Source organism: Amblyraja radiata, chromosome 12 (genome assembly GCF_010909765.2).
Source record: "Amblyraja radiata isolate CabotCenter1 chromosome 12, sAmbRad1.1.pri, whole genome shotgun sequence".
NCBI lineage: Eukaryota > Metazoa > Chordata > Chondrichthyes > Rajiformes > Rajidae > Amblyraja > Amblyraja radiata.
Genome location: NC_045967.1, coordinates 61,272,162 through 61,286,952, shown reverse-complemented (window position 1 = coordinate 61,286,952; position 14,791 = coordinate 61,272,162).

Below are 14,791 nucleotides of genomic sequence, written 5' to 3'. Positions count from 1 at the left end.
TCCAGGTTAGCCGGGAAGTGGTGTTAGGTAAATTGAATGCATTAAAGGCCGATAAATACCCAGGGCCAGATAGGCTGCATCCCAGAGTACTTAAGGAAGTACCCCAGATATAGTGGATGCATTAGTGTAAATTTTTCAAAACTCTTTAGATTCTGGAGTAGTTCCTGAGGATTGGAGGGTAGCTAATGTAACCCCACTTTTTAAAAAGGGAGGGAGAGAGAAAACGGGGAATTACAGACCAGTTAGTCTAACGTCGGTAGTGGGGAAACTGCTAGAATCAGTTATTAAAGATGGGATAGCAGCACATTTGGAAAGTGGTGAAATCATTAGACAAAGTTATCATGGATTTATGAAAGGTAAATCATGTCTGACGAATCTTATAGAATTTTTCGAGGATGTAACTAGTAGAGTGGATAAGGGAGAACCAGTGGATGTGTTATATCTGGACTTTCAGATGGCTTTCGACAAGGTCCCACATAAGAGATTAGAATACAAGCTTAAAGCACACGGTATTGGGGGTTCAGTATTGATGTGGATAGAGAACTGGCTGGCAGACAGGAAGCAAAGAGTAGGAGTAAACGGGTCCTTTTCACAAAGGCAGGCAGTGACTAGTGGGGTACCGCAAGGCTCAGTGCTGGGACCCCAGCTATTTACGATATATATTAATGATTTGGACGAGGGAATTGAATGCAACATCTCCAAGTTTGCGGATGACACAAAGCTGGAGGGCAGTGTTAGCTGTGTGGAGGATGCTAGGAGGCTGCAAGGTGACTTGGATAGGCTGGGTGAGAGGGAAAATGCATGGCAGATGCAGTATAATGTGGATAAATGTGAGGTTATCCCCTTTGGCGGCAAAAACAGGAAAATAGACTATTATCTGAATGGTGGCAGATTAGGAAAGGGGAGATGCAACGAGACCAGGGTGTCATGGTACACCCGTCATTAAAAGTAGGCATGCAGGTGCAGCAGGCAGTGAAGAAGGCGAATGGTATGTTAGCATTCATAGCTAAAGGATTTGAGTATAGGAGCAGGGAGGTTCTACTGCAGTTGTACAGGGTCTTGGTGAGACCACACCTGGAGTATTGCGTACAGTTTTGGTCTCCTAATCTGAGGAAGGACATTCTTGCCATAGAGCGAGTACAGAGAAGGTTCACCAGACTGATTCCTGGGATGTCAGGACTTTCATATGAAGAAAGACTGGATAGACTCGGTTTGTACTCGTTAGAATTTAGAAGATTGAGGGGGGATCTTATAGAAACATACAAAATTCTTAAGGGGTTACATAGAAACATAGAAACATAGAAATTAGGTGCAGGAGTAGGCCATTCGGCCCTTCGAGCCTGCACCGCCATTCAATATGATCATGGCTGATCATCCAACTCAGTATCCCGTACCTGCCTTCTCTCCATACCCCCTGATCCCCTTAGCCACAAGGGCCACATCTAACTCCCTCTTAAATATAGCCAATGAACTGGCCTCAACTACCCTCTGTGGCAGAGAGTTCCAGAGATTCACCACTCTCTGTGTGAAAAAAGTTCTTCTCATCTCTGTTTTAAAGGGTTTCCCCCTTATCCTTAAGCTGTGACCCCTTGTCCTGGACTTCCCTAACATCGGGAACAATCTTCCTGCATCTAGCCTGTCCAACCCCTTAAGAATTTTGTAAGTTTCTATAAGATCCCCTCTCAATCTCCTAAATTCTAGAGAGTATAAACCAAGTCTATCCAGTCTTTCTTCATAAGACAGTCCTGACATCCCAGGAATCAGTCTGGTGAACCGTCTCTGCACTCCCTCTATGGCAATAATGTCCTTCCTCAGATTTGGAGACCAAAACTGTACGCAATACTCCAGGTGTGGTCTCACCAAGACCCTGTACAACTGCAGTAGAACCTCCCTGCTCCTATACTCAAATCCTTTTGCAATGAAAGCTAACATACCATTCGCTTTCTTTACTGCCTGCTGCACCTGCATGCCTACCTTCAATGACTGGTGTACCATGACACCCAGGTCTCGCTGCATCTCCCCCTTTCCCAATCGGGCACCATTTAGATAATAGTCTGCTTCCCCGTTTTTGCCACCAAAATGGATAACCTCACATTTATCCACAGGCTAAATGTTGGACAGGCTAGATGCAGGAAGATTGTTCCCGGTGTTGGGGAAGTCCAGAACAAGGGGTCACAGTTTAAGGATAAGGGGGAAATCTTTTAGGACCGAGATGAGGAAAACATTTTTCACACAGAGAGTGGTGAATCTCTGGAATTCTCTGCCACAGTAGGTAGTTGAGGCCAGTTCATTGACTATATTTAAGAGGGAGTTAGATGTGGCCCTTGTGGCTAAAGGGATCAGGGGGTATGGAGAGAAGGCAGGTACAGGATACTGAGTTGGATGATCAGCCATGATCATATTGAATGGCGGTGCAGGCTCGAAGGGCCGAATGGCCTACTCCTGCACCTATTTTCTATGTTTCTATCTATGTTTCTAAAATCAGTGGGTCCGGCAACATCTCTCGGAGAAAATCGAAGTGAAGTTTTGGGTCGGGACCCTTCTTCAGATTAACTTGGATTATTTTCTCTAGACTGGTGGGGGTTGAGGGAAGACCTGTTAGAAGTCTATCAGATTATGAGAGGCATGGCTAGGGTAGTCAGGCAATACCTGTTGGAAAGGTAGGATTACCCGATGGTTGTAGAAAAATAACTGTTCCTCAACCTGGTGGTGTGGGACTTCAGGCTTCTGTACCTCCTGCCCGATGGTAGCGGTGAGAAGAGGGCAGGGCCTGGATGCTGGGGGTCCTTGATGATCGATGGGGGGAAGTGGGGGAGGGAGTTGAACGGGAGTGGGAGAGAAGGGAATGGGGGATGGTCAGATGGAAGGAGGGAGAAAGCTGGTCCCTGAGGAGGAGGTGAGAGGGAAGGTATGGAGGGAGGGATGATTGGCGTGAGGACATTTGGAGAAAGGGGGAAGAGTGAGATGGGTGAACTTTGGGTAGGAGCGAGGGATGGGATATCGGGTTAGGAAGACACCACCATTATAGTGCTGAGTGAGGCTCTACCTAGAGCTTCTCAATGCACTACATCCAGATCCAGGTCCAGATAGAAACTTCTTGAGGTGGCGCCTGGTGTTGATGTTTCTGAAGGTGGGGTGGGCTGGACCCCTGATAGACCGGGCTGAGTTCACCACTCTCTGCAGCTTCTTGCATTCTGCTGCATTAGAATTGCCATAGCAGGCTGTGGACCAACTGCTCAGGATACCTCAGGTAGAAGGGGTTAAGGGTGGAAGGAAGGTAAAGAAAATGTCATCTGAAGAAGGGTCTCGACCCAAAATGTCACCTATACCTTTTCACCAGAGATACTGCCTGAACCGCTGAGTTGCTCCAGCATTATGTGTCTATCTGCTCACCCTCTTCCCTGCTCCCCGACAGAATCTCCCCCTCGATTTCCCTCCTGGGATGAATAAAGTTCTATCGTATTGTATTGTATCTAAACTTTAGATAGGCAGTAATTTCTAATCTTCTCTCTCCCCCTGCTGGAGCCTCTGTGTCACTCACGGAGATCACACCAACTCCAGCTCCCTCTCGCCCTCCTGTGGCTCTGGTCTGTCCACTGTGCTGCTCAGACCATCTCAATACTGAAAGGCCCAGATTCCCTTAACCCTGTATCTGTACACTGTGGACGGCCTGATTGTAATCATGTATAGTCTCTCCACTGACGAGATAGCATGCATCAAAAAGCTTTTCCTTGTACCTCGCTACACGTGACAATAAACTAAGCTTAACTTTTGAAGAGGTTACTCGGGAAATTGATGAGGGTAAAGAAGTGGATGTTGTATATATGGACTCCAGTAAGGCCTTTGACAAGGTTTCTCACGGAAGGTTGGTTAAGAAGGTTCAATTGTTGGGTATTAATGGTGGAGTAGCAAGATGGATTCAACAGTGGCTGAATGGGAGATGCCAGAGAGTAATGGTGGATGGTTGTTTGTCAGGTTGGAGGCCAGTGACTAGTGGGGTGCCACAGGGATCTGTGTTGGGTCCACTGTTGTTTGTCATGTACATCAATGATCTGGATGATGGTGTGGTAAATTGGATTAGTAAGTATGCAGATGATGCTAAGATAGGTGGTCAAGTTCAAATTCAAGTTCAAGTGAGTTTATTGTCATGTGTCCCTGTATAGGACAATGAAATTCTTGCTTTGCTTAAGCACACAGAAAATAGTAGGCATTTACTACAAAACAGATAAATGTGTCCATAAATGTGTCCATGATATAAATATATACACACATGAATAAATAAACTGGTAGTGCAAATAACAGAAAGTGGTTGCTAATAATCAGAGTTTTGTCTGAGCCAGGTTTAATAGCCTGATTGCTGAGGGGAAGTAGCTATTCCTGAACCTGGTTGTTGCAGTCTTCAGGCTCCTGTACCTTCTACCTGAAGGTAGCAGGGAGATGAATGTGTGGCCAGGGTGGTGTGGGTCTTTGATGATACTGCCAGCCTTTTTGAGGCAGCGACGGCGATAAATCCCCTCGATGGAAGGAAGGTCAGAGCCGATGATGGACTGGGCAGTGTTTACTACTTTTTGTAGTCTTTTCCTCTCCAGGGCGCTCAAATTGCCGAACCAAGCCACGATGCAACCGGTCAGCATGCTCTCGACTGTGCACCTGTAGAAGTTAGAGAGTCTTCCTTGACAAACCGACTCTCCGTAATCTTCTCAGGAAGTAGAGGCGCTGATGAGCTTTTTTGATAATTGCGTTAGTGTTCTCGGACCAGGAAAGATCTTCAGAGATGTGCACCCCCAGGAATTTGAAGTTCTTGACCCTTTCAACAATCGACCCGTTGATATAAATGGGGCTGTGGGTCCCCCTCCTACTCCTTCCAAAGTCCACAATCAGTTCCTTGGTTTTGCTGGTGTTGAGGGCCAGGTTATTGCGCTGGCACCATATGGACAGTTGCTCGATCTCTCTTCTGTACTCTGACTCATCCCCATCAGTGATACGCCCCACAATAGTGGTGTCGTCAGCGAACTTGATGATGGAGTTCGCACTGTGGTTGGCTACGCAGTCATGGGTATAGAGTGAGTACAGCAGGGGGCTGAGCACGCAGCCTTGAGGTGCTCCCGTGCTGATTGTTATTGAGGCTGACACATTTCCACCAATACGAACAGACTGTGGTCTGTGGACGAGGAAGTCGAGGATCCAGTTGCAGAGGGATGCGCAGAGACCCAGTTCTGCGAGTTTGGTAACCAGTTTGGAGGGGATGATTGTGTTAAATGCCGAGCTGTAATCAATGAATAACAGCCTGACATATGAGTTTTTGTTGTCCAAGTGGTCCAGTGCAGAGTGGAGGGCCAGCGAGATCGCATCCACCGTTGATCTGTTGTGGCGGTACGCGAACTGCAGTGGGTCCAGGTTTTTGTCGATGTAGGAGTTGATTTGCTCCATGATCAACCTCTCAAAGCACTTCATCACCACCGGCGTTAGTGCCACTGGTCGATAGTCATTGAGGCATGTCACCTTACTCTTCTTGGGCACCGGTATAATTGATGCCCTTTTAAAGCAGGTGGGGACCTCAGACCTCAGAAGTGAGAGGTTGAAAATGTCCGTAAAAACTCCCGCCAGTTGGTCCGCACAGGTTTTTAGAACACGGCCGGGTATACCATCAGGTCCAGGTGCTTTTCGGGGGTTCACCCCTCTGAAGGATTTCCTGACGTCGGCCTCTGTGACTGAGACTGAAATGCCATCACAGCGAATGGGGGATCGGGAAGGCACATCAGTGTTCTCCCTGTCAAAGCGTGCGTAAAACGTATTGAGCTCGTCAGGGAGTGATGTTACACCGGCATTCGAGCTGCCTCCTGGTTTTGCCTTGTAGGAGGTAATTGCATTCAGACCCTGCCACAGCTGCCGAACATCTGTCTCGTCCTCCAGTTTGGAGCAGTAGTCCCTTTTGGCCTTTTTGATGGCCTTACCAAGGTCGTATCTGGTCTTCATGTAGGCCATATAATCATAGAATCATAGAAAGTAGGTGCGAGAGTAGACCACCAGGTCCGTCGAGCCCGCACCGCCATTCGCTCATGGCTGAACACTAAACAGACACACTTACCCACAAACAGTAGACACAAGACCTTTCGGTCTGAACGAAATGCTGTTGCCTGCAGCCATACATGTAATAATAACAAAACACAATAAACACAAATTAACATCCACCACAGTGAGTTCACCAAACACCTCCTCACTGTGATGGAGGCAAAAGTCTTAGAGTTACTGTCTCTTCCCTCCTCTTCTTCCTCTGCGCCGAGGCGATACCCCACCGGGCGATGGTAAGTCAGTCCGCGGTTCAAGCTCCGCGGCCCGGGGGTGGTCAAAGCTGCCCGCAGCTGTTGCAACGGGTGCTCCGGAAAACAGGCACCAGCCTGTGACCTGCGAGCTACCGACATTGTCCTCCATTTGCCCGCGGCCGAGCCCCGGATCCAGGTCGCCGCCGCCTCAGCCGCCGTAGCACCGTCTCCGCTCCGCACCGGGCCGCCCACAAGGCAGCGTCTCAGCCCCGCACCGGGCTGCTCACACGGAAGCACCTTCCAGCCGGGAGCCGGTCCGCCCACACGGCAGCGTCTCAGCCCCGCACCAGGCTGCTCACACGGGAGCGCCTTCCAGCCAGTAGCCGTGCCGGCCGCACAGGAGTGTCTCAGCTCCGCACCGTCCGCCCCCACCGGAGCGCCGAGTCGTGCCGCTACCCGGACGTCGCCACAGCTCGAAGACGGCCAGCCTCGCGTTGGTGAGTCCTGGCTGGCTCTACCTCCGGACCCTCGAGGTCGGTCGCAGGTTGGAGGCCGCCAGCTCCGCCATTAGGCCTCAGCGCAGACGGGGGAAGAGAAGGGGAATACGACAAAAAGTCGCATTCCCCCGAAGGGAGAGACAGAAAACTCTGTTTCACCCTCCCCCCACACACATAACACCACCTAATAACCAAAAAATTTACTAAACTAGACAAAAAAAAAACAACATAAAAAGTAAAAACAGACAGACTGCAGGCGAACCGCAGCTGTTACAGATTGTCAGGCCACTGTATCATTGGAGGTGAATGCCCTGTGTCTGGACTTCAGGAGAGTGCGGATCTCAAAGTTCATCCAAGGTTTCTGATTGGGAAACACTCGGAAGGTTTTTGTAGGGATGCAGTCCTCCACACATTTCTTTATGAAGTCTGTAACGACTGTGGCGTATTCGTTCAAGTCCGTTGCCGAGTCCTTGAACATTGCCCAGTCTACAGACTCCAAACAGTCCTGGAGTTGTTCTTCTGCCCCCCCCCCCCCCCCCCCCCCCCCCCCCCCCCCGACCAGCTCTGTGCTGTCCTCACTTCTGGGGGTGCGCTCTTTAATTGCTGCTTGTAGGCAGGAAGAAGCAGCAACGCGGTATGGTCAGACTTACCGAAGTGAGGGCGAGGGATAGAACGATAGGCATTCTTGATGGTGGATGTAGTGGATAATGAAGTAGATTTTCAAAGTCTAGAGAGAGATTTAGGCCAGTTGGAAGATTGGGCTGAAAGATGGCAGATGGAGTTTAATGCTGATAAGTGTGAGGTACTACATTTTGGCAGGACAAATCAAAATAGGACGTACATGGTAAATGGTAGGGAATTGAAGAATGCAGGTGAACAGAGGGATCTGGGAATAACTGTGCACAGTTCCCTGAAAGTGGAATCTCATGTAGATAGGGTGGTAAAGAAAGCTTTTGGTGTGCTGGACTTTATAAATCAGAGCATTGAGTATAGAAGTTGGGATGTAATGTTAAAATTGTACAAGGCATTGGTGAGGCCAATTCTGGAGTATGGTGTACAATTTTGGTCGCCTAATTATAGGAAGGATGTCAACAAAATAGAGAGAGTACAGAGGAGATTTACTAGAATGTTGCCTGGGTTTCAGCAACTAAGTTACAGAGAAAGGTTGAACAAGTTAGGGCTTTATTCTTTGGAGCGCAGAAGGTTAAGGGGGGACTTGATAGAGGTCTTTAAAATGATGGGAGGGATAGACAGAGTTGACGTGGATAAGCTTTTCCCACTGAGAGTAGAGAAGATTCAAACAAGGGGACATGACTTGAGAATTAAGGGACAGACGTTTAGGGGTAACATGAGGGGGAACCTCTTTACTGAGAGAGTGGTGGCTGTGTGGAATGAGCTTCCAGTGAAGGTGGTGGAGGCAGGTTCGTTTTTATCATTTAAAAATAAATTGGATAGTTATATGGACGGGAAAGGAATGGAGGGTTATGGTCCGAGCGCAGGTATATGGGACTAGGGGAGAATACGTGTTCGGCATGGACTAGAAGTGTCGAGATGGCCTGTTTCCATGCTGTAATTGTTATATGGTTAACTAAACTAACTGAACTTCCGCCTTGTGTATGTTTGAGAACGGAAGGACAAGGAGGAATGTAACCAGAGCACAACACAGCCAAGTCTTTGTGGGAAATACTTGTGTGATGCATCTTCATCCACTTCTGATGTCAGCTGTTAAAAACCATGTGCCGCATTTTTATTTAAGAAACTGGGTTTTTCGGGCATTGAACTAGATATGAGGCCACATGGGTTTGCTCTGAGATGTTAAGGGAAAAGAGTAGCAAAGTCAAATGTGGGTCCCTTGAAGGCAGACACGGGTGAAATTATTATGGGCAACAAGGAAATGGCAGAAGAGTTGAATAGGCACTTCAGATCTGTCTTCACGAAGTAAGACACAAACAATCTCCCAGATGTACTGGAGGACAGAGGATCTAAGGGGATAGAGGAACTGAAAGAAATTTTCATTAGGTGAGAAATAGTATTGGGTAGGCTAATGGGACTGAAGGATGATAATTCCCCTGGGACTGATGGTCTGCATCCCAGGGTCCTCAGGGAGGTGGCTCTAGAAATAGTGAACGCATTGGTGATCATTTTCCAATGTTCAATAGATTCAGGATCAGTTCCTGTGGATTGGAGGATAGCTAATGTTATCCCACTTTTCAAGAAAGGAGCGAGAGAGAAAACGGGGAATTGTATATGCGGGAAGAAATACGGGATGTTTAAAAACGGAACTGTGTACGATGAATGAAAACAGGTGGCTGATGGTCGGTGGTTATCCTGGACCAAGGTCTCTTTCCATTCTGCGTATCACTGCGATGTGTTGATGTGGGGACAGATGACACTGTTGTGTTACAGGAGGAGGAGCCATCTTGGGGAACGGCTGCTAACCAGCAGCCATCCGTTTAATTAGCTTTTTAAAAAGTTTTTAGTAAGTCCTGTGTTTCGTCCGTTGGAGAAATGGACTTTTTAATGTGGGGGGTAGGGGGCAATTTTACTTCTAGGCCCCTACCTGGTCGGTGAGGCAGCTTTTTCTCTGGGCTGCCCGTCGACCCGTCCTCGTGGCCTACCAGCGGGCTTGGAGCGCCGTTTCCTGGCGGGGACCGCCCAGCACCTCGGCCTCTGTGGCGGCACAGCGCTGGAGCGCTATCGTGGAGCGGTGCGGGCAATGCCTTGCCTGGGTCGCCGCGCTGGATCGACGCGCTGGAGCTCCAGTGAGCTGTGACCGCCGAGTTCAACACCTCCGGGCTGCGGGTCTGCAGAGCGGAGCGGGCGGCGCCAATTTCAACATCGGGAGCCTGGGAGCTCCAAACCGGCGCGGCCTTGTCGGCTTCAGAAGCCGCGGTCTCCAGCTAGGAAGCAGCCGTTCCAGGTGGCCCAGCCGCTGAGTGGACTCTCCCGACACCAGGGCAAGACCACCCGGTGAGAACGGCCAGGAACATCGGGCCTCCGTAGAGGCAATAGCGGTGGCCTCAATAGGTCTGACTTTGGGGTGAACTTGGGGTGGGGACTGGACATTGTGCCTTCCCCCACAGTGGTATCCATTGTGGGGGGATGATTTTTTTTGTCTGTAAGTAATCCTGTTAGTCTTTGTCCAAGATGGCTGTCGTGAAGGGAGAGTGGACGCTGGATCGGTTTAGCTGCTGCTGCTCTCTCTTCACACTGTGTATTTGATTTTTTATTTTTGGACTAAATTCTGTTCTTAATATGTGTTTCTGTGATGTCTTTATCATTTATTTTATTCTGATTATATGTTTTTTATTCCTGTTAATCTCTGTAAGGTGTCCTTGAGATTTCTTAAAGGCGCCCAAAAATAAAATTTATTATTATTATTTACATGTCGCAAGTATGTTTACAATTGTGCCCAGCGAGTAAAATGACGATGCACATTGTGGAACTGACTGCAGAAGGCGGGAGAAGCCGTTTCTATTTGGTGAGTTGTGAAGGAAGTTGTCCTGGGACCAAGGCAGTGGAAGGGATTCAGCAGAAGGTATTAAAACATCCGAATTAAATGGCATCGTAAACCGATACGAGCAAATAAAAATGGACAGAAAGTGCTGGAGCAACACAGCCGGGCAAACAGCAGAAGAAGATAGACACACAATGCTAGAGTAACTCGTCAGCGGGTCAGGCAGCATCTCTGGAGAGAAGGAAAGGGTGACGATTCGGGTCGAGACTCTTCTTCTGTAGAAGTCTTCTAATTCCTTGACCCGAAACGTCACCTATCCATGTTCTCCACAGATGCTGCCTGACCCGCTGAGTTACTCCAGCACTCTGTGAAACGTCGCCTATCCATGTTCTCCACAGATGCTGCCTGACCCGCTGAGTTACTCCAGCACTCTGAAACGTCGCCTATCCATGTTCTCCACAGATGCTGCCTGACCCGCTGAGTTACTCCAGCACTGTGTATCCTTCTTTGTTTTTACAAATAGGAAGTTATTTGGATAAAACTAGGCATGGGAAGATAGAACCGGTCATGCTACAGATCCATATGAACCAAAATGCTCCATAATAACTGGCAATGATTTTGGATGTAAAGGGATGGTACTGTGTAGCAAGTGACCCCAGCTCTCCAGTGGGGGGTATGTTTTATCCTTCTGCTCATTATTACTGGATGGGCTTTAAGTTTAAGGTCAATGCCTCGGAAATAAACAAAACACGGGGTGGAGTTTACTCAACGTCAGAATGTTTCAGGAGTGCAGGCAAGTGTAACATGCGCCGGGGAAAGACCACAATTACAGGTGCTTCCTGTCAGTAGAAAACAACATGAAACTGGCAACACAATTCCTGTCCCCCCTCAGTCAGTGAGAGGCACACTCCACGCTGATATTACAGATTATTATACACCATGTCGACATCTATAAAGTATCTTCATGGTCGTGTATCTGGATCGATCGGTTTTACCCGGTGCGGGTCATTAAAGTTGAATATTTACCATTTCTTCAAGCGTTTCACTGGTCGCAGGATGTTTCATGAAACCCCTGGCTAGCTGCCACGGCAGAGTTGCAAAGATTATATCAGAGCTGCTGCTGCTGAGAATCATTTCTGCACGGCATTGCCCACACAAGCAGCATCGCTGCAGGGAAATATAAACTGAATACTTCAGTCAGTAACACACAGGATGTGTAAGAAGGAACTGCAGATGCCGGTTTAAACCAAAGATAGAAACAAAAAGCTGGAGTAACTCAGTGGGACAGGCAGCATCTCCGGAGAGAAGGAGTGGGTGACGTTTATGTGTCATGGGTGGGGCCTGAAGAAGGGTCTCGACCCGAAACTCCAGAGATGCTGCCTGTCCAGCTGAGTTACTCCGGCATTTTTGTGTCTAATAACTGACAGGAACTTGACAGACCCAGCACCTTACATGACAAAGTTTAATGGACACAGTACACTCGAGGTACTCAGCGGCTCAGGCAACTTCTCTGGAGAACACAGATAGGTGACGTTTCCGATCGAGGTCCTTCTACTGACAATAGTTTAGTTTAGGTTAACAATGAAACAAAGAATCAGGCTCCTCGTCCCACCGAGTCCACTGATCACCCGGTCACATTGGTCTATATAATCTCACTGTCTCATCCTTCCCCTACTCACAAGATGCAATTCAAACGTGTCATTCTATAAAACTAATCTGATCAGTGGTCAGCCTGGATTCGGTGGGTCAAAGGACATGTCTCCATGCTGCATTACTAAACTAAACTAGACTAGACTAGACTAAACTAAACTAAACTAAACTAAACTAAACTAAACTAAACTAAACTAAACTAGACTAGACTAGACTAAACTAAACTAGACTAAACTAAAGTAAATTAAACTAAATAACTATTGTCACGTGCGTTGCTGGGTCAGTAACATGAACTATCCTCAAGATTTCTTCATTAACTGCTCCGATCTCGAGCCTTCATTTTATCTCCGGGGTAAGACGGGATAAATTGTCATTGAGGAATTTGCACATGTCCTAACATGTTCCTGTCTAATACCACCAATGCTGGCCTCGGCCCGATACCGAACTTGGACTTGGACCCGCCATGTCCTTATCCATAACTATTTTAAAGCTAATATCACCATGGTGGCTGGTTGACAACGTCTCGCTCACCGATTCTTCAGTCACTTGCTATTCCCCGCTGGGGGAGGCTTTGCCCCGAATTTAACATCTGTACTTGCAAAGTTACTTGAGATTATTCTGAGGGATAGGTTATACAGGCATTTGGACGGGCAAGCGCTGATTAGGGATAGTCAGCATGGTTTTGTACATTGAAGGTCGTGTCTCACAAATCTGATTGTGTTTTTTGAAGACGTGACCAAAAAGGTCGACGAGGGCAGAGCTGTAGATGTTGTGAACATGGATTTCAGTACGGCATCTGACAAGGTTCCGCATGCTAGGCTGCTCTGAAGGGTTCGATAGTATGGGATCCAAGGAGAGATAGCTGAATGGATAGCAAATTAGCTCCACGGAAGGAAGCAGAGGGTGACGGTGCTTCTCAGACTGGAGGCCTGTGACTAGTGGTGTGCCTCAGGGTTCGGTGCTGGGTCCGTTACTGTTTGTCATCTACATCAATGATATGGATGAAAATATACAGGGCAAGATTAGCATATTTGCTAATGACACAAAAATGGGTGGTTTTGCAGATAGTGAAGATGGTTGTAAAATATTACAGAAGGATCAAGATCGATTGGCCAGGTGGGTGGAGGAACGGTCAGAGAGAGAATAGAAGTTGGGAGGACTTGTTGCAGTTGTATGAGACGTTGGTGAGACCTCATTTAGAATATTGTGTTCAGTTCTGGGCAACATGTTACAGGGAGGATGCTGTTAAGCTTGAAAGGGTTTAGAGAAGAGTTGCCAGGATGAGAGGTTGTGAGCTATAGGTAGAGGTTCAGTAGGCTGGGTCTCTATTCCTTCGAACGCGGGAGGATGAGGGGTGATCTCAATGAGGTGCACAAAAGCATGACAGGTATAGATCGGGTAGATGCACAGAGTCTTGCCCAGAGTAGGGGAATTGAGGACCAGATGACATAGGTTCAAGGTGAAGGGGAAAAAAATTAATACGAATCTGAGGAGTAACTTTTTTACACAAAGGGTGGTGTGTGTATGGAACAAGCTGCCAGATGAGGTAGTTGAGGCTGGGACTATCCCAAAGTTTAAGAAACAGTTAGACAGGTGCATAGATAGGATAGGTTTGGATGGATATGGACAAAGTACAGGCAGGTGGAACTAGTGTAGATGGGACATGCTGGCCAGTGTGGATGTTGGCCTGAAGGGTTTGTTTCCAGACTGTATCATTCTATGACTCTATGACTGTGACCCTATCCTGTAGGCCCCCTACATATTGCCAAAGGTAGCTTCCCTTAACACACATATGACAAATCCCACCCGTCCCGGCCTTAGGCACTATCGTAGTCCCAGTCTAAATTGGGAGAGTTAAACTCCCCCACAGTAACAGCCTATTATCTTTCCAGCTACCTGTCTGAAAACAGGGGAGAGTTACTACTGTCTCCTTAGTTAATAAAGCAACTTCTCCTCTTGTCGTCCCACCTCAATCTGAGAATAAACCAGAGGATAAGCATTGATGATTAACCTGGCCCACGACCTGTGGCTCGACACATAGATGATTAGTTTGTGTTTGGAAAAGGCTAATTTTCCCCTTGATATGCATGGAATCTCTCTAGATTATCCTTGATATTTTCTACCAGAGCTGTCTCATGTCCCCTTTTCACCCTTCTGGTTTCATTCTGAACTATGCTCCCCAATTCCCAATACTCCTCTGGGGATTAAATTAAACCCAAGAGCCTCTACTTGACCCACGTCTCCTGCTTGTTCATGACCAGAATCACAATTTACCTCCTCTTCCATAGACAATTTCAACCCATCTATCCCTGGGTACAACGGTAGTCACAGTAAATATTAGGAGAGTTAAAATCCCCAACCAGGACAACTCTATTACACATACATCTGTCTGCAACCTCCAGACATGACCGATATTCTTATTTTTGTTTATTATTATTTGGAGGCCTAGAGTAAAATCTTAACATAGAAACAGAGAAAATAGTTGCAGAAGTAGGCCATTCAGCCCTTCGAGTCTGCACTGCCATTCAATATCATCACGGCTGAACATCCAAAATCAGTACCCCGTTCCTGCTTTCTCCCCATACCCCTTGATTCCGTTAGCCCCAAGAGCTATATCTAACTCTCTCTTGAAAACATCCAGTGACTAGGCCACCACTGCCTTCACAAGCTGATCCATTTACTAGCTCCACCTACATAGCCTCACTACATGAATCTCCAGTAATAACATCTCAGCCTATGGGTGTGATGTTTTACTTATTCAATTAAGCAACCACTGCTCCTCATTTGTCCCCACCTCAGTCTGACCTGTAACACATGTAGCTTGGAACATTGCATTGCCACACCTGTCCCTCCCTTAACCAAGTTGCTGCAACAGCTGGACGTTGAAGTCGCAGGTACCTACCAGGGCCCTGAGTTCATCCGCC